At 41.1% G+C, this 20,437-nt stretch overlaps 1 non-coding gene across 1 annotated transcript; it reads right to left on the bottom strand.

Annotated features, from left to right (window-relative positions):
- Window positions 1-1,339: 1,339 nt before the first annotated feature.
- Window positions 1,340-1,506, bottom strand: LOC130857902 (U1 spliceosomal RNA). Its single transcript, XR_009054898.1, has one exon. It is a non-coding gene; the product is annotated as a U1 spliceosomal RNA (small nuclear RNA).
- Window positions 1,507-20,437: the final 18,931 nt, after the last annotated feature.

The following is a 20,437-nucleotide window of genomic DNA, read 5'->3' as shown; positions in this document are numbered from 1 at the left end:
AAGAACGGACTCTTCCATTCCTTTATTTAAAAGCTATACAGTTTTATGGCTCTGATTAACTTTTGGTTGCCTTTACCTTTGTTTGTAAAAAGGCTATCCCTCTCGCCATCGCAGCTTGCTGTCCCAAATGGACATAAACAGGGCACTGTCATGTGTACATGAAAAAAAGGTGACCTACATAGATGATGTTACAGTAGGGTATTAAAAGTACAATCTCAGCCATTTCTCCCAATTAAGGCGAACTCATCTGTGATTTCAGCCTCCCATTTGAAATAAAAGTCTGACGGGTAATTGGAGCACAGTGCTATTCACCACTGTACTTCAATCTGGAAATAATTGTCTTTGTTCAATTAGGAATCTGCATTTTCATGCCAGTCTTCACAGATTATTTTGAATGGAGAATGCACTCTGATTAAGAGCGATCCCTCTTGGAAGGAAAAAAAAAAGCAGCCTGAAGTCCTCATCCTCTTGTTCGATTTAACATTTTTTTCTCCTAGCAGACTGAGAAGGATATCATACGATGATTTTCTAGGCTTAGTTAATATGACAAAAATCTCCTAGGGAATTCATATATAGTTTTTTAAAAAACTTCAAAACCTCCTTGAGATGATTCTCTAGAGTTGGGCTTGAAAATGTATCAATTTGTCCGAGGCCTTCAGTTAATTTGTCACATTATAATGACCAGGTTTTCTAAAGAGCAATATCTGACCACCATTTATTTTTGCCATACATAGAAACATTTAGTCTCTTAGGTGCTTTCTAAATACAGAATAACATATAACTCATAAAAAAAACTTGAAAGCTAAGGATTGCTATCCCCATTTGATAGATGAGGACAATAAAGGTCAGAGAGTTTATGTGCTTTTTTTTCCCCAAGGTCACTCAGTGACTTGTTGGTAAAACCAAGAGTCAACTGCAGGTCTCGCTGGCTTTAAAACCTCCAGCACTTTTTTTTTCTTATTAATTTAATACAGCCAAAGGAAAATAGTAAGAAGCATTCCTATTAAAATAAGATTCTAATAGATAGAATTATGAAAATGCCAGCACAGCATATGTCTTTGCTATAAATCATCCTGCTCCAATAATTTTGAAAGCGTCTATATCTAGCAGTTCTGGGTGAAAATAAAGGCCCACAATTATGAAAACATATTAGCACAACGACAACTTTCTTAAACAATGCGAGTTACTGTCCATATCATTACATAATTTAATCCTTTCTCCAAGATGGATTCCTTTAGAAACTAGACCATGGCTTCTCTATTTTTGGATACCTTCAACCAAACACAGTTATTAAGTAAGAAAATGAATGAATTTCTCTCTCTCTCTCTCTTTTTATTTACAGGGGAAAGTGCGAACGCTGTCCCCCACTACCACAAATTATGCAGTTGAGTTTCCCATATTTGGGGACATCGCAGGGTTCAGCACATCCAGAGTGCAATGGATAAGCCTCGCCCTGCTGGGAAAACCATCTTCATGATCATGGTATATTCCCTGCCAGGTAAGTACTGAATCACTCTTTTTTTTAAGAACTTTTATTGAGATACAGTTAACAGACAATAAACTGCATATATTTAGAGTGTACAATTTGGTATTTTTTTCTTATTAGCAATGTATATATGGCAATCCCAATCTCCCAATTCGTTCCCCCCAACCCTCCCCACTTTCCGCACTTGCTGTCCATATGTTTATTCTCTACATCTGTGTCTCTATTTCTGCCTTGCAAACCGGTTGATTTGTAGTGTTTTTCTATATTCCGCATACGTGTTAATATACGATATTTGTTTTTTTCTTTCCGACTCACTTCACTCTGTATGACAGTCTCTAGGTCCATCCTTGAATCACTTTCTTGATAACCCCAGGAGATGGGCAGGATATATGGAGTCCATATATTACAGATATATTTTGTGTGTGTGTTTAACACATACATACAAATCCAAAAACCCCATAAGTATAAGAAGTAGAACTCTGGCCAAACCTTTCATTACCCCCTTTAGAAACATTATACAGGTATTGTAAATCTCCACCTTTGAAGCAAAGTAATTCCTTCTCTTCAATAATACTCTGGTAAACGTACCCATGAGTGTTTCCCATTCTTCTCTGTCTTTGACCATGCCGTTTCATAACGACAACAAGAAGAAAAGACTTATTTAAGCACCTGGACGGAAAGCGATAGCTGACCCAATTTTTCCTTTTGAAAATATAGAGTTAGTATTTAAGAGAGTTTGGGTCGAATGGGACTGGTCAGCACAGGGGGCGAAAACTTCCACATTTCATGCTGAATTTGGTTTTGGCTGTGGAGTGTTTGGGGCTGTGGGTTGATGCCAGGAATGTAGCATGTTCTGTGTTTATCAGTCTGCTCCCTAGGCTACGGCAGGTGTGGAGATTACTTTCCAATAATGCCTGGAAGCAATATTCCCCCACCTTCACAGAAACTTGCCATCTGGCTCTGAGGGCCAGAGATAATTCAGCTTCTAAATGAGCTCAGCTTCAGGTCCTCCTGAGCAAAAGCTGATAAATGAGTGAGATTACACAGTTTTATGGCAGTGTCAACAACACACCAGCATTTGGCCACTCAGATGCCTTCAGAAAAGAAAGTAAAGCTTTCATTGAATTAACCTATCTCAAACCCAAGCACATCACTTAAGGGCTTAGGGGAGGGAGTTGCCAAACTTTATGAAGGCTACGTAAAAAAAACTCAAAATACACTTGCATAGTATGTAGACCTTTTGTATGCAAACCTTGGTCTCCTAAAGTAAAATGTCAGAGTCAATTTTGGCCTTGTATGCTCTAAAATGAATAATTTTACCCATGAAAATTTTCTTCCTAGGAAAAATGGTGGCTAAAGCTGAAAATTTACTAAACCGCCTAGATAACAAGCTCTGTGGCTCGAGAAAACGTAGGTGTAAACCTCAGGCAAAGAGAAAATACAGAGCTGTGACATGAGCAGTTTAGACCAAAAGACAAACCTTTGAGAAAAAGAGATCTTTTTCTTCCTGCTTTATCTGAACCAGCTGTCGAAATTGATAAAATTGATCAGATAATACCTCACGTCTCCGTTTGGTTTTGTCCATGTGGGCATAACCATCTTGGGATGGTTGTTTTGTATAAACAGCATCAGGATGAAGAGAATTACAATTTGATGAGAAGAGAATGAGATACTTGGAATGCAAAGCATTCAGCATGGCCCGATTTCCCAGGGCCCCCTGAGAGTGTGTGTGGCAATGACAAGATGACATAATTCAATTAAGGGGCATGGCAATAAGTAAGAAAGTAAGCCCACAAGGCTCTGTCTCTTGGGAGAATGTCAGCTCAAACAGTTTTTAAAGATATCTTATTAAGAAGAAGACCAATAAACTGGAATTATCTCAGCTTGGGGAAATAAAAGATAGTTCTCTTGGGAAAATAGAATTTTCTTCTCTGGAGGAAACATTGGGAGGAGAAAAACCTCCTTGAGAGAATAAAGAGTACTTATCTCCCTGAAATAAAAAAAATTGAAGTATTTGATAGGTGGAAAGTCAACATGTTTTGTGAGTGATTTTCCCTATGGAAGTGTCTTTTGTATCACCCCCTTCTCTGGCAGGCAAAACTAAGTGACCACGCCTGTCCCATGTCATACCCCCTGATTGGGTCAGGATGAATACTTGCATTGGTGTCAAGAATTATATTGGGTGGCCTACAGCCAATCACATTCTCACTCTTGAGAGAACTAACCATCGCACCAAGCTGGAGCAGAGTCAGTTCTGACCAAAACTAGATGCAAACCAAGCGGAGGGAGGAACAGAAGTGATGAGTGAAGGAGAATTGAGAGGAAGCGACTGTATAGAGAAGTGAATGGGGGCAGACACCACGGATGCAGAGCCCAGCTCCCAGCTCCTTCCCAATGAGGCTCAGCTGAATCTAATTTCCTTTTTAAAGAAACACATAAGAGTGCTTCATAACATTTTAATACTCCTTATGTCCTCCGCTTTTCTTTTTAGTTGAGCTAATTTCGACAGGTTTTTACTAGTTCGCAGCTCATGAATCCCTGAATAAGACAAAGACAAAGTATCTAAAGATAATATCCTTGGCATATGAAAACCATAGAAAATTGCGAATAAGGAAGGAAAGGATTTAATATTTATTTAAAATGTATTCCATGTACCAGACGTTCTGTTAGGTGTGTAATATTTTAATCTGTTTAGCAACTACATGTCTTAAGGACATTTTTATTTTAATCAGACAGATAAAGCAAATGAATTTCACAGAGTTTAATAAACGTGCCTAAAGTCCCACAGAATTAGGATATAAACTCAGCACTGCCTGGCCTCAGAGTCTCTTCACTTACACTGCCAGCAGACTTTGGAATAATGTAAATATCGTTAGCAGGTGACATCAAGACTCTTGAAACCAGTGAAGTGTTGGTAGCCATATGTGACGGTTAATTTTATGTGTCCACTTGGAGGTGTTCTTGGATAAGATTAACACTTAAATTGGTGAACTTTGAGTAAGCAGATTGCCCTCCATCACATGGCTGGACCTCATTCAATCAGTTGAAGCCCTGAATAGAAAAAAAGACCAGCTTCCTGGAACAAGAAGGAATTTTCCATCAGATGGTCTATGGAGTCATCTGTATCATCAGCTCTCCTGGGTCTTGAGCCTGCTGGCTAACACTGAAGATCTGGACTTGCTGTTCTCCATAATTATGTGAGCCAATTCCTTATAATAAATCTCTCTATCATCTATCTATATATTTATTTATTTACTTATTTATTGGTTCTGATTCTATGGAGAAACCTGATTAATATGCCATAGAAAAAGTTGGATCAGAAAACCAAGGTGTGGAGAGTGATGAAAGCAAGATGGCAAAATAATGTGTCCTCTCATATCACCTCTGAACAACACTCATTTGGCATCCATTCATGGACAAAAGTGCGTTTGTGGGAGCTTCGTAATCCAGGTAGGAGACAGCGAAGCCCTGGTATAGTCCAGGACCGAGGAGAGCCATTCTGAGGCCACCACCCAGGTGGCTGACTCACCAACCATGGTCCTGGCTACAGACCTAGAAACAGCTGCATACCCATGAGGACTCAGCCACAGCCCTTTTGGCTTGGTCCTGTCACTAGCACCATATACCAAGGAACCCAGGAGGAGTCACACCCACCTGTGCACTGGGTAATAAGCTTACAGAACTTGGTCCCAGTTTTGGACTTGAAATGGCCTATGAACTCTAGCCCCTCTCAGCTGTGGTCCAGAAACCTCTGGAGGCAAACCTGCCAAACTCAGTCAGACTGTAGATTCTGAACGGTCCCCCATAATGCAGCTTCAGGCCATCCCAGGCATAGTATGCAAGCAGTCCTGCTGGCACAGGGACCTGATAAAAGATATACCTATCTGTGCCCCTACAGAGATCCTGAAAAAGCCCCATACTTGGCTCCAACTCCTCCAGCCACAATCAGGGAGCAACCAAATCAGGGAGCAGACCCTGCTGTAGACCTAGTGGGAGCATCAAAACTAGCTCCAGTCCAGCAGGACTGCAATTCTGGAGGTAATCCTGTCAGCCCAGGGAACTGATAGAAGGGCTTAACCTGAAGTGAGTCATCTTGCAGTTCTTGATAACCCTGTTCAAAGTTGCTTTGGATCTGAATTCAGGTTATCTCTCTGCAAGAGAGGAAGGGAGAAAGAAAGGAAAGAAGGAAGGGAGGAGGGGTGGGAGGGATGGAAGAAGAAAGGAACGGAGAAATGAACGAAGGAGCAAGGGAAGGAAGGAGCAAGAGGGGTAAGAAGGAAGGAGAAAATTTCTGGAGAAAATTCTTGATAGTATTTAAGCTTCTTTGGTGCAGGTGTACTTTCCTTATATCAAAACATCACATTGTACACCTTAAATACTTACAATATTTACTTGTCAATCACACCCTATAAAGCTGAAAACAAACAAATGAATGGGCACTCCTGAAAAAAAAAAAAGAAGTTTTGATCAATAGCTCATGTCCCCAGGTGAGCTGGTAAATACTGTCAATACTGAGGCTGTCCAAGATCCCAAACTGGAACCACACACCTGAACCAGCACCCCTACCCGTGTCCACCCATCTCATTCTAATAACTGTTCTCCTTTAGAGTCCAAGCTCACATCTCTAGAGACATTTATTTAACTGCTCCAATACTCACACCCTTTATTTGTAAAAACGGGTCATGCTGTTTCCTCTTTCATAGGACTGCCATGAGCATTAAACCGGATAACAACATGCTTGCCACGTGTTAAGTGCTCAATATATTGTAACAGTTTCTGTTTCCACTCCAACTTGTTTCTTGGACATTAGGGTGCTCAAGAAGGGCTTGGTGGTGATGAAGTTTAAATATTATTTCCAGCTTGGTTTATGTAAAAATATTTGGAAACCAAGTCATACAGGATAAGTAGGGGGGAAAGCACAGATATTTAGAGACAAAAGGACTTGGGTGTGACTCTAGTTCTGTCAGTTATTAGCTAAGGGGACTTCTGGAAGTTACTAAACCTGTTTCTTCATTGGAGAAACGAAGAGAGCAATAGATAGCTTATTGAATGCTTACTCTGAGCCAGTGATTGTTCTACACATCTGTAATGCCGTGAAATCCTTACAAGGTGGGTGTTATGTAGTAATATTATGAGTCTCAAAAGAGGAGGATGATGATTGAAAAGATGCTGGTGTTCTTGAACATTCTTAGCCTCCCTTGGAAGTATTTTCTCATCTCCCTGGTCCCGTCACTTTAGAATGACCCAAGGCTCAGACTTGTGTCCTGTTTCTTGTTATCAATTCCCTCTCCTGTGGAATCACATCCAATCCCCAGCTTTAAATAACATCTATAAACTGACTACTTTCAAATGTATGTTTTCCAGCCTCTGCCTCTCCCTTGAGTGCAAGTGCTTATATCCTAGAGTTTACTCTCTATTTTCAAACTGAACACGTCCAAAATGGAAGCTTTTCTCTAAAACCCACTGCATCCACAATTTTCCCTATCACATTTATTGGCAATTCCATTCTTCTAGCTGTAAGCCAAAACTCTTGTAGTCATCGTGACCCTCTCTGACATCCCCCAGCCAGTCTTTCAGCATGCAAGGTTTATGCCCCTGTCAGAATAGATCCAGTATCGTATCACTTCTCATCACTTCCACTGCGGCCACCTTGGTCCAGACCTCCATCATCTTTTGCTCAGATTATGGCCAGTGCCTCCTAACTGGCCTCCCTGTTTTGGCCTTAATATTCTCCCCGCCCATTCCCTACCCTCATACCCCTGCTGGAATCTATCCTCAACCCCGAAGCAAAGGTGATCCTGCGACAAAGTAAGTCAGATCATGTCACTCCTCTGCTCAAAACTTTCCTCTTAGGGGTTTCTATCCCACTCAGAGAAAAGCTGCAAATCTTCACAATGGCCTCCAGGGCTCTATGCTAGTCCTCACGCCTCTTCCCCCACCTGCACCACTGTGATCTCAGCTGCTTTTCCTCCTCTCCTGCTCATTTTCTCATCCTCCTTGCTGTGCCTAGAATACCCTGGGCACGCTGCCACTCAACAGCTTTGCACTTGGTTTTCCCTCTGCCCAGAATGCTCTTCCTCCATAGCCTCAGTTTCTCTCTTACGTCCTTCAAGTTTCTGTGCAAAAGTTCCCCTCACAGCTAAGCCTTCCCAGCAAGATCAGCTACGTAAACTGTGGGACACAGTGCAAAACAAAAATTCAGAGATTCTTTTTCAGAAAATATTAATGAAGGCTCTAAGAAATCTAGCAATAGTAACTGCATTTAACTCAAAGCTATCCAAACTTATTTAAGCACAGAAGCCTTTTCCCCTTTATATAACTATTCACAATATTTCCGTTTTGCAAAATGCCTGGCAGAAACTTGGAGATATCGTTCAATTCCAAAATTCCATAAATCCACACTTGTACACTATTAATAATCTATAAAATCACATAATTATATTTTATCACATGTAAATTATATAAATTTATCACAACCACATTATATGTGATAAAATGTGATCTATGCAATATGATAAAGTATATAATATATATTTATAATATATAATAACATATAAAATTTATGATGTGTATTTATATCATAGCTTTTAAAGGTATGGACTTTTAATCATTTTGCTTTAGCTTTATAGGAAGTTTGTCAAGCAAATATGAAAATGGGAATTTGTCCTTTGGGTGATTTCTCTATCCAAATAAGTTTGGAAAATGATATAACAAACCTGGACAGCATTTCTTTAAAATCTTTTTTCTAACACTCTTCTAGCTTTCTCTTCCTTAAGGGTTTTTGTAAGATTCTTGTGTTTTAGCAAGAGATGTGACTTTCACTCTTTAGTTCTAAACCCTCAAGACTAAATGGTGATACTCAATAACTCTAGAGATGACAGCCTCTAAATGTATAAAGGTGGACGCAGATTTCTTCTGAGACAGACAGAAGAGGCAGAGTGTCAAAGAAGAACTTTTTCTGACAATAACTGAGTACAAGGGGAACCCACGTGCATTCTCTTCCATAGGATATTTCTCTACTCTCCTGCAGACAGGATGCTTATATATACGGATATGCTCTGTCTAAATGCTGCTCAGGGTGAAGGACCAGGCTTGTTTTTTAAATTACCATTCACCCACTTATGCTTTTGAAAAATATAATGTAAAAAAATAGCTAGAATAAAGGAATTTAAAATAACAAAGCCATACACAATACAAGGCCAGAAGCATGAGACTCAATAAGCATAAAATCACTCTTGTCAAATTTCTACAAAAGTTTATAAATGTTTATCCTCAGTTCCTGTGTTTATATCACCTCAGACCAGAACAAATATTTGGGAGATTGGCCCCAGCCCGTGTGCTACATATTGAGCAATGCTGCTCTGGATCTCTTGCCTTTGCCACCAATTTAGTATGTAGCAAATACTGCCATTTATTGTGATTTATCTCTTCATTTCCTTGAGAGCAAGAGAGATCTATTTGTGTCCTTGAAGTATATAGGAGAAAACACTGTACACATTAGGTGCTCAACGCATGTGTCCTGATGGCCACACACTGGATAGACTGAGTAGATGAGAGAGAGATAGGTAAGTGGGTAAATAGAGTGTTAAAAAAAAAAAACAGCATTTTTTTCTCCTTTATACCCCTTCTTGGCTCAAAGTTAACAAGGAAACAAAAAAGCCTCTTTAGAAAATTTTCAAAATAAATAAAAGCTATTATAGGGCATAAAGTTTATGTTATACACAAACCCAAAAGATAATAGTTTTAGAAAGCTTTAATTTTTTTTTTAAGGAAAAATTGTACCTGCCCATTAACAAACTTGTATGCAACTGTCTTGCTTTTAAAGATCTCTTGGGACAGAGATTTCAAAACTCCTCATAGGTGTCTCAACTGTGCGTAATGTTACTTCAAAGCGACAGTATATGTCATTTTCATAAGGAAGAAAATGAATTTCTTGTATCAGCTGAGCTTCCTTGATAGAAAATTCAACTGTAAAACTCAAAAAAGCAGAAAGGAGATGCCAACTTAATATGCTTTTTAAGAGTTAGATGTTTTCTTGATTTACCTCTAAAGCTCTAATGGTGAAAGGTTGTCATAAATTGAATACATTTTTCATGCAGGCTGCTGGCCTTTATTGTAGGCATTAAAGAGTAGGAGGATCTTTAATCTGAGGTTGACTATGAGCAAGAAAGAATTTTTTTTAAGCTCTTTATTGGAATAAAATTGCTTTACACTGTTGTGCCAGTTTTTTTCTGTACACCAGAGTGAATCAGCTGTATTTATACATATATCCCCACATGCTCTCCCTCCCATGACTCCCTCCCACCCTCCCTCTCCCAGCCCTGTAAGTCATCACCCATCATCGAGTTGATCTCCCTATGTTATGCAGCAACTTCCCAGTAGCTATCTATTTTACATTTGGTAGTGTATCTATGTCAGTGCTACTCTCTCACTTCGTCCCAGCTTCCCCTTTACCTACCCCCTCCTCCCTGCCCACCCCATGTTCTCAAGTCCTTTCTCTACATCTCCATCTTCATTCTTGCCCTGTCACTGGGTTCATCAGAACCATTTTTTTTTAGATTCCATATATATGAGTTAGCATACGGTATTTGTTTTTCTCTTTCTGGCTTACTTCGCTCTGTATGAAGAAAGAATTCTTTAGTGCAATACTGTATGGTTAATTTCTTTTGTACAAACTAACTTATGCTAGCAAAAAGGTGGGTGGTGAAGTGAGCCTTCACCATCCTTGTCTAGAAAGCAGTATTCCTTGAGAGTGTAAATCAGACTGCCCTGTGATCAACCAATGGGCTGGTGACTACCGAGTTCTGTAGGAGGACAGAGAAGGGCAGGTATGTCATAGAATCCAAGACGTTGAACTTGGAGATGTTCTCCATTTAATTCTCTCCTCACAGCTATTTCATGTCCTCTCTACTTCCTCCACTTGCAGCTTCAGGATACGTTGACCCACTGCCCACCTTTGGACTGCAGCTCGTTGTTGCATACAAAATATATGTTGGGATCACAAACCACAAAACCGATTAGTTGGAGAATAGAAAGATTCAAAAGTACTTTTATCGCAGCAGAGAACAAAACTACAATAAAATAGCAACAGACTGGAACAATACATGAGCATCCAAAGTGCTCATGTTAAAATTTGCAAAGATTCATTCAAGTTTATAAAAGAAGTTCATATCCCACCCATTGAGTGGGCAAAGAACAGGTAGTTCTTCCACGAGAAAATACAAATGGGACACAAACAAACAAAAATGTTTAATCTTTGCTAGTGATCAAATAAGTTGATAATAAAAGATATCTATTTAGAAATGCTGAATTATGCTAAAAAGTTGAGTTTAGAAACATAAACATTTATATAAATTATATGTTTGAAGGGAAACTGGAAACTTCACACACTTTTGATATTCTGAATTGGTATTTCATAAAATGATAAACCACACATAAAACTATAAAGAGAAACATAGAAAACACAGAAAAACATCAAAAAATATCCATACCATTTGGGCCTGAAAAAAGCACGGAGGGATTTATTCTAAGGACGGAACTCAACAGACTCAAAAATCTGTAAGCACAGAAGATAGTTACTGTAATTAACAGAGAGAAACTTATTACACAACAAAGGAAGATTAAGTAGCCAATAAAAATAATATCATATAAAGCTACGTAGACATCTCAAAAAATAGTGATTATAGAATGTAAAACGAACATCAAAAATGCAAAACAATTCCAGCCATTTAAAAGCTGCTGCACAATTAACAATGTGCGGTTTTTGAGCAATAGGTTGAGATTTTTTTCCCTCTTTTTTTTTTACAAATTCCTTTGCTAGGATTTTTTTTTCCCTATCTTATGTATTTTTTTCCCCTTCAGGGAGATAGATGGAAAGGATGAGTATCTGGAGAAGATACTTCTCCCCCTTCACCTTACAGTCAGGTTTCTGCCGACACTCAATTTTCTACAGTGCTGTCAGCTCCTTTTCGGGGCAGTTGATGTGTAGCACTAATCCTGTCTGCTGGCTGCCTCCCTATTCAGGAGGGTATGCAAATACTTCCAAACCAGAGCATTTTAGACCTATTCACGGCCCAAGACAACACACTTTTCATTAGCATTTGAAGTGCAAGGGCTGAAAAAGGGGAATGGACAACTTTTTTTTTCTTTTTCTTTTTTTTCTCTTTTGGCTCGAAGCTTTGGGGAGACTTGAAAATGTGCGTTTTTCATCCCTTTGCACACATCAGCATTGGCGCTAAACTTCAGAGAGACGCATTGACTGCCCTCAGGGGAAAGCATTCAGGGGGATTTTTACACATACACAGAGGGCCATCGCCTGAAATAAATCACAGAATGGAGGTGGCAGAGATGAAGAGAGAGGGGTTCAGTGGGCTAAGCTACGCGTCCAGAGGCATGAATTTAAATCACGATTTATTTTCTTCTCACTCTGCTCTAGCGTGAACCTCAGTTTCTTAATCTTCAGCAATGAGGAGGGGGCGTTGGGGAGAAACGGCCCAAGATTTAAGATGCAAGGCAGGACTCTCATAAAACAGCTCTCTGGAGGGGCTGTGTCTGCAGTCCAGTGGTTAGACCTGATGCTCTGAAGTCTAGGTCACAAGTTCAATCCCCTTCTGGGTCAGTTAGCTTTTCTCTGTTTCACATCCACAGACTAAAGGCCTGAGCCCCTTATTCAGGCTGAATGTCTAACAAAATGTGTGCCCTTGGTCACTGCACAAAACAGCCCAGCCAAAGCCTAGCAAATCTATCCTCCACTGTGGGGACCCGTTGGGAAGCAAGCTGTCATGGGGGCCTTCAAAGGCAGGAGCTTCTCTGCAAGGAGGCCGTGGTGGGGGGGAGAGTGAGGAGTAGGTGCTAGAGGCAGCCAGACTTTGTGGGGGGAGGACCCCAGCCCTGCAACTTACTGTGTGACTCTGGGTATGTTATTTACACTTTCTGAGCCTCAGCGGTAGACAAGTAGCTCCTGCATAGGACTGTTTTGATGACTAAATGTGTTAATGGACCTTAAGAAATTAACACTGTGCCTGGTGTGCACTGAACACTCAGTCAAAATTTGTAAGGTTTGTCATCACTGGTCCCCAAGGTAGAACAGTGCGCTAAGGCTATGTTAGGATATTGAGGAGAATGATTGCGCATGTGAAGGTAAAACAGAGAGGTGTCAGCTGATATTAGTGGAGATTATACCATGCCTGAGATATACCAGGTACTGTAATAGATTGGGGGTGGTATTAAAAATAATAAATCCCACATGGGTCTTGTCCCAAGGAACTTATAAAGCTAGATGACCCAACAATAAATCCTGATTTCAGTCAGCCACCAACGGGGTTATATTGGATCAGATAACCTTTTTTTTTTTTTATATTTACTTATTTATTTATTGCCTGCATTGGGTGTCTGTTGCTGTGCACCAGCTTTCTCTAGTTGCAGAGAGTGGGGGCCACTCTTCGTTGTGGTGCACTGGCTTCTCAGTGCAGTGGCTTCTCTTGTTGCAGAGCATGGGCTCTAGGTGTGTGGGCTTCAGTAGTTGTGGCACATGGGCTCAACAGATGTGGCTCATGGGTTCTAGAACACAGGCTCAGTAGTTGTGGCGCACAGGCTCAGCTGCTCTGCAGCATGTGGGATCTTGCCCAGCCAGGGATCAAACCCGTGTTGCCCGCATTGGCAGGTGGATTCTTAACCACTGCACCACCAGGGAAGCCCCTGGAGCAGATAACCTTTTGATGCTTCAGTTTCCTTATCTGTAACGTGGGGATAATAACTACCTACCTCACAGGGTGGTTGTGGAATAAAATGAGTAATACATGTGGAGCACTTAGTATTTAGAGTAAGCCTTTAAATGAATGGGTATTTGTATCATAAGAAAAGAAAGACACATTCTTGCCATTCTTCAGTTTTGAAAAAGTTACAGTATCCAGTTGCAAGGCAGATCACAGCCTTGGTATTTTTAAAATAATCTGACAACTTTCCTTTCTAGTTTTGCTTTTTCGACTCCAATCCACAGCACTCCCTGCACAACATACCTCGCAGTTTGCTTACGGTAATGGGTCTCCCTTTCCTTGATGCCTCCTTGCTTTTGCCTCATCCTCGCGCGTATCCTCGTGTGCATCCTTCCTGTGCAGACTTTTTCCCTCTCATTTGTCCCCTTAGTAAAAAATGCTCAGAATGTGCTTCCTCGGGGAAGCCCTCCTTGAGCTGTCCAGAAGAATTTCTTGCCTCCGTTAACCATAGGTTTTTACATGTCCGAGGATAAATGGTACAGACCCAGAGCCTCTTAAAGTGAATCTGAGACAGGAGGACAGGGGGCAGGGCACAATTATTAAAAGAATGACAGAGCCCTTGAGGACACGACAAAAACTGACTAGATCTGATTCTATTTTCCATAGACCTTGAGCTTCAGTATAAGTTCATTGTAATATATTAGCATATGCTAATGACATGCCCACAGGTGCCATGACAGTTCCCACCATTAAAGGCCAGAAAGTGGGCAGTGGCTCCATTCCTGGAAATCCCCACCCCTTTCCCAAAATAGTTGGAATAATCCTCCCGCTTATTAGCATATGAAATTATCCAGCCCATAAAAACTAACCACGCCATATTTCAAGGCCACTCTCCCTTTTTGAGATGATCCCATGCCCTGGGGCCACTCTCTCCTTCTGAGATAGACTGCATTCTGCCTATGGAATGTGTATCTCTCCAATAAACCTGCTTTCACTTTACCATGGCTCACTGTTGAATTCTTTCCTGCGGTGAAGCCAAGGACCCTCACTTAGCTGCCCATCCCAGGAACTCACCAGAAACCTGGAACACCCAACCTCTGGTTCCCCATTTTCCTGCAACACCTTTGCAAAGGAAGAGGAAGAAGGTGGTTTTTTCTCCTTCCCCACTTTTCCTTTGATTATAAAAAAGAAGCCCACTTAGTTCTCAGGGCAGAGCCCTCTTTTTACCCACTTATATCCGTCACAAGCATCCTATATTAATAAATCTACATCTTATCTATTACTTTTCCTCTCACTGAATTCCTTCTGTGCCGAGACATAAGAAACCTGAGCTTCATTAAGTCCTGAGATGAGTTATGTGGTTTCAGTTGAAAGATTGTGGGTTTGAGTCCCATCTGAGGTGAGGTTTCAGATCTGCTTAAAGTGGGGACAAAACTCCAAGAAAATAATAATAAAAAAAGAGGTTTCCAGGGGCTTCCCTGGTGGCACAGTGGTTAAGAATCCACCTGCCAATGCAGGGGGACATGGGTTTGAGCCCCGGTCTGGGAAGATCCCACATGCCGCAGAGCAACTAAGCCCGCAACCCATAACTATTGAGCTCAAGTGCCGCAGTTGCTGAAGCCCATGCATCTAGAGCCTGTGTTGGTCAACAAGAGAAGCCACTGCAGTAAGAAGCCTGCTCACCTCAATGAAGAGTAGCTCCTGCTCTCCGCAACTATAGATGGCCTGCACGCAACAACGAAGACCCAACGCAGTCAATAAATAAAAAATAAAATAAATAAATTAAAAAAAAAAAAAGGTTTCCAGTTGGCCTTTTTTTTTAAAATAAATTTATTTATTTATTTGGCTGTGTTGGGTCTTTTTTTTGCTGTGCGCGGGCTTTCTTTTTAGTTGTGGTGAGTGGGGGCTACTCTTCATTGTGGTGCGCAGGCTTCTCATTGCCGTGGCTTCTCTTGTTGCGGAGCACGGGCTCTAGGTGCGTGGGCTTCAGTAGTTGCAGCACATGGGCTCAATATTTGTGGCTCATGGGCTCTAAAGCACAGGCTCAGTTGTTGTGGTGCACGGGCTTAGTTGCTCCGTGGCATGTGGGATCTTCCTGGAGCAGGGATCAAACCCGTGTCCCCTGCTTTGGCAGGTGGATTCTCAACCACTGCGCCACCTAGGAAGCCCAACCAGTTGGCCTTTTAAGGGGAGGCAGTCTCTCTTCCCCTTTCCATTGGATAGAGCAGCATGTGAAAATATGGAGAAAAAAGGCTGTCACCCAGTTCTGTTTATAATGTCTTCCATCCTCCCATTGCAAATGCCACCTTTATTGAGGAATCCTGGCTTTGTGTCCATGATGTACTTGATTCTTCTCAGAGCTGCTTCTTTTTCAAGGTGGAGTGAGTGAAGGGGCAAGCCTTGAGCTCACTCATGAGTAGATTTGGCAATTGGTTTCATTTCAAGATCTAACTGATTGGACTGAAAAGGGTTGAACTGAGAACTGCTAGACTGAGACCCCATCTAGGATTAGTGGGAAAGAGCGCTGTGGTTGATTAATGAGGTCTGCATCAGGTGCCGGAAAAGAGAGCGGTTGCACTTTTGCTACATATTACAAACTCTGCCTGAGGAGTTATAATATGTTCCTAACACTTGCCAAATATTTTATCTGGAAGTTTGAGGTCACTTGAAACGAGCTCCGCCATGTTCCCTCTTCTCTTCCTCATTATTTCCTTGTATTTTCACCTAGCTTCTCCTTGTAAGCAACTCTCAAGGGAGAAAGGTAATTTTTTTCCCCTCCTACCCTTGATCCAGTCCTCTCTCATCTGCTCCAGATCTGAAAAAATAAAAACTCCAGATGCAAACATTCACTGCCTCCTTGATATTTCCATTTTAAAAATGGAAGTGAAGATGGCCAAAACAAAAATCTTATGTCCCCCCCGCCCCACCCCAAGTCTGCTCCTCCCATTATCTTTGCTGTTTCCAGAAATAGCAATACCAGTCTTTTAATAGATCAGGTCACCAAATGTGCAATGGGCCTTGACTTTTTTTTCTCTCAACGCCCACATCTGATCCATCAGCAAATCCTCTTGACTCTGTATCTTCAAAGTAACCCAAGTCCTACCCCTTCTCATCTCATCACCACCCTCCAAGTCCAAGCTACCAGCATTTCTCACCTGGATTAAAGCAATGTTACTGAGTCCAAGCTCATCCTTCTCCCCACACGACAGGCCAATAAATCCAGAGATGAGTTGTTGGCGCAAGGAATAGTGACTTTATTTGGAAAGCCAGCAGACCGAGAAGACGGTGGACTAGTGTCCCAAAGGACCATCTTGCCTGAGTTAGAATCCAGGCTTCTTTCATACTAAAATGGGAGTAAAGTCGAACATTTCCTGGTTCTGGTCAGCCTCAGAGGGGATGTGTTAATTTCTTCCTTCAGTCAGTCATTCCCAGGCCGGCTGGGTCAGGATGTTTCCTGTGAGCCAAACAAAGGTATTTTAGCTTAATGCTCATCACCTGGAAGACAGGGTTCCCAGAGATGGGCCATTATGTATATTTTAAGCTCACAGGCAACATCCTATTAGTGATTAACTTGTAATAGAATACAAAGGAATGGCTTCTTAACTAGTTTCTTTCCATCCTTGCTCCCTACATCCATTCTCATCAGAGCAGTCAGTGTGATCCTATTTAAATATAGCCAGATCTTACCACTCTCTGCTCAAAAATCTTCCAATGTTTTCCCTTTTTTTTTTCATAATAAAAGCCATGTCTGAAAAAAAAGGGGGGTGGGTTACAAATAAACTTATTTACAAAACAGAAGTAGAGTCGTGGATGTAGAAAACAAACGTATGGTTACCAGGGAATAAGAGGGGGGAAGGATAAATTGGGAGATTGGGACTGACATATACACACTACTATATAAAAAATAGTACCTGCTGTATAGCACAGGGAACTCAATACTCTGTAATGGCCTACATGGGAAAAGAATCTAAAACAAAACAAAACAAAAAGAGTGGCTATATGTATATGTATAACGGATTCACTTTGCTGTACACCTAAAACGAACATGACATTGTAAATCAACTATACCCCAATAAAAAATTTTTTAAAAATGTGTTTTGTATAGTGAGAAACTCAAAAAAAAAAAAAACGCCTCAATGTCTTCTCAATGGCCCTTTACAATCTAGGACATCACCTCTTACTACTATTCCCTTGCTCACTCTGTTTTAGGCACATTGGCTCTTTGCTGCTCCTGGAACACACAAATCTCACTCCCACCTCAGGGCCTTTGCACATGCTGTTTCCTCAGATGGGAATGGTTTTTCCCTAGGTAATCTCTTTGGAAAATTCTCTGATCTCCTTCAGTTCTTTTCTCAGATGTCACCTTCTCAGTGAGTCCTTCCCAACCACCCTGCTTAAAATGCGCTCCCCGCCCCATCCCAGAACTTCCTACCTCCTTCCCTGCTTTATTTTTCTCCAAAGCACTTCTTCCATCAGAGGCTCTGTGTATTTATTCATTGGGTTGGCTGGTTGTTATCTGTCACTCCACTAAAATATGAGCTACACAAAGGGAGGAACTTTTGTTCCCTGTAGTATTCCCTGGGCTTAGAAGAGGGCCTGGCACAGAATAGCCAAACAGTAAAAATGTGCTGAATGAATAAGTGAAATGATGACTATAAGAAGCTTAACACTGTGCCTGGTACACAGCAGATGTTCAATAAATGTTGTTTTTTTTTTTTCTCACTGGGTTTTTGTATGAACCAAAAGGGTTATGAATGAGGAAACAGGATGTATTTCTATAAAATGCTACACAATTCTCAGACACTACTACCTTTATGGCCGTGTTTATCACAGTGCCTTGTATTTAGCTTGTATGGATTTTGAGCCGGGATTTAGATGGGATCACTGCCAGAAACAGACACTGGGACAGCTATAGCCTCTTATCTGCTGCGGGCTAGAAAGCCAGATGACCGAGTAATTTTAATTATGTTTAAAATGAGAGTAAATGTTTTTATTGTGTTCTCATGGCTGTATATACGAGATAAATCCTATACAGAATAGTCACAAGGGTTCAAAAAGCATAGCCACCTGAGGCCATTTAGTGCCAGGGGAAGCAGGCCTAGATACCTCACCAGCTCCGGGGTATCCCTGTAGAGACCTGAATAAACAAAACTTGGCCATTGCGAAAAGATCAGAGGTCCAGTTACATTAAATATCAAGAAAGAAACGTTAACATATTTTAGGAAGGTTTTCATAACAAATGGTCAACATTTTATAACAACTTATTTTTGACTGTCCTAAGAGCAAGCTTCAAGGCTCTAGAAAATCAATTTATGTGAATTCCTCCAGCTTTCAAAATACTAGAAATGGCATTATTATTATTTACATACTACAAAGAGCCTGGAAATGCAAGGAAAGAAAAAGCTTAAAAACTGGTCTGTTCTCGTTTCTACCACCTTCCCCTTTCTTCCACACTGTTTCCTATACGACAGTCAAGTATTTTCTGTATATTTCTGAATGGCCCATTTGTTATTTTATTGCACTTTTAGTGGGTTTCCTTCAGAGGTTTGAGAAGGATAATTTTTCGGGAAAGAAGATAAAACTCAGAATGTCCTGTAACGACCAGTGATAGGACGAAGTAAGCAAATTTGAGGAAAACAAAACTAAATAACCCAGCACGTTTATGCTAAAAGGGTCCAGATAAACAATTAACAATAGATAATTCTAATGAATTTTCAGGACATAAGTTAGCCCTTAATCCTGCTCCTCGTTGGAAAAGGCTCTGAGGAGGTGGTGATCAGATGGTGCTTTTTCCAAAGACGCCAGCAGAACTCCCTCCGGTTACCTTGGAGTTCAAGGCTTAGGAGAGTCTATGAGCCTTAAGGGAATGAAAACCAACATTCCTCTTCTTCCCTGTTCAGACCAGGACAGGCTAAGGCTCTGGAGAGATGACCTCAGGAGAGGTAGTGGGGAACATCACAGCATGCTGTCCCCAGAGATCCAGAAACACAGTGTTCCTTTTATTTTTCTCAACTCCCTTTGCAACCTTTTAGGACCCAACTATTGCCACATAAAATGTGAATATTATTCGTTTAGAAATACTCATGTTCAAGCACAAAGGAGAGCAGCCAAAACTAATCATAAAAAGCCATCAGCATTTCGTGCGAGCAGGCTAGCTTCCTGATTATGGGTTTCAGACCAGAACATCCACTAATCGGTGACAAGGACTTCAGGGAAGAAAAGCCCTTGAACCCATATCTTTCTGCCCTTCTGAGACCTGGCTCTGGCAGTCTCCTTCCCCCACCCCTGACTCTTTAGCCTTTGCCCCTCAGCCTAGGGGCATTCCCAAGCGTCCTGAGAAAACCACCTTCTCTCCAGTTTCTTTTTCTCTTACAGGCTTTTCATAAGAGAAGGCACGCTTGCTTTCCCCACTTCCTCACTTTCCAGTTCCACATGAGCCCTTCCAGGCTGCCTTCCATCCCCTCATGGCCATGAACTTGCTAAGTTCACTGTTGACCCAGTGGACACCCAATTATATTTTTCCTCTCTCTACATGAAGTGCTGTAATTCCCATTGCATTTCTTTCACGGAGGGTTTGCAGTCATGGCTTTTTTTTTTTGGAGAGGAGAAAAGTGGGGCTTCCAGAGGCAAGGCTATTTGCTTAAAGCTACATAGTTCATTCTGCTCCAGCAGGATTTGAACCCAGTGAGAGCCAGCACTGTAGTCTGTGCCCTCCTTCCACAGCATACCACCTTAAATCCTCCTAAAGCCTCATAGAAAGTAGAATTGAAATAGATGAGCTTCTCTGTAGGCAAATAAAAGGAAAGAAGTGTTTAGAGAGAGAGAGTACCTCGAAAACTGGCACAACAGTGTAAAGCGATTCCAATAAAGAGCTTTAAAAAAGAAAGAACTGCATTTGTACTATGTACTTTTTAAACAATGTCAGTGGAAAAGACTTAAATAAACATAACTGAAACACACACACACGCACGCACACACAAAGAAGTGTTTAGAGAGAGAGAATCTGAGTCAAACAGAATGATGAGGAGCTATGAGCTATAAGTTATAGTCCCAGAGAAAGTACTGATACCCAAAGGGCTGTGAATCATACATCAGGAAGAAACTTTACCTGTCCTTGAAGACAGCAGCTCCAACTGTTACAACATTCACTTATTTCACAAACACTTTTTGTTTAAGCACCTTTAAAAATACTTGGGGGACTTCCCTGGTGGCCCAGTGGGTAAGACTTTGCCTTCCA

The sequence above is a fragment of the Hippopotamus amphibius genome, chromosome 7 (assembly GCF_030028045.1).
Source record: "Hippopotamus amphibius kiboko isolate mHipAmp2 chromosome 7, mHipAmp2.hap2, whole genome shotgun sequence".
Taxonomy (NCBI): Eukaryota; Metazoa; Chordata; class Mammalia; order Artiodactyla; family Hippopotamidae; genus Hippopotamus; species Hippopotamus amphibius.
The sequence above is the reverse complement of the archived record's forward strand: the minus strand, read 5'-3'. Positions and strand labels throughout refer to the sequence as shown.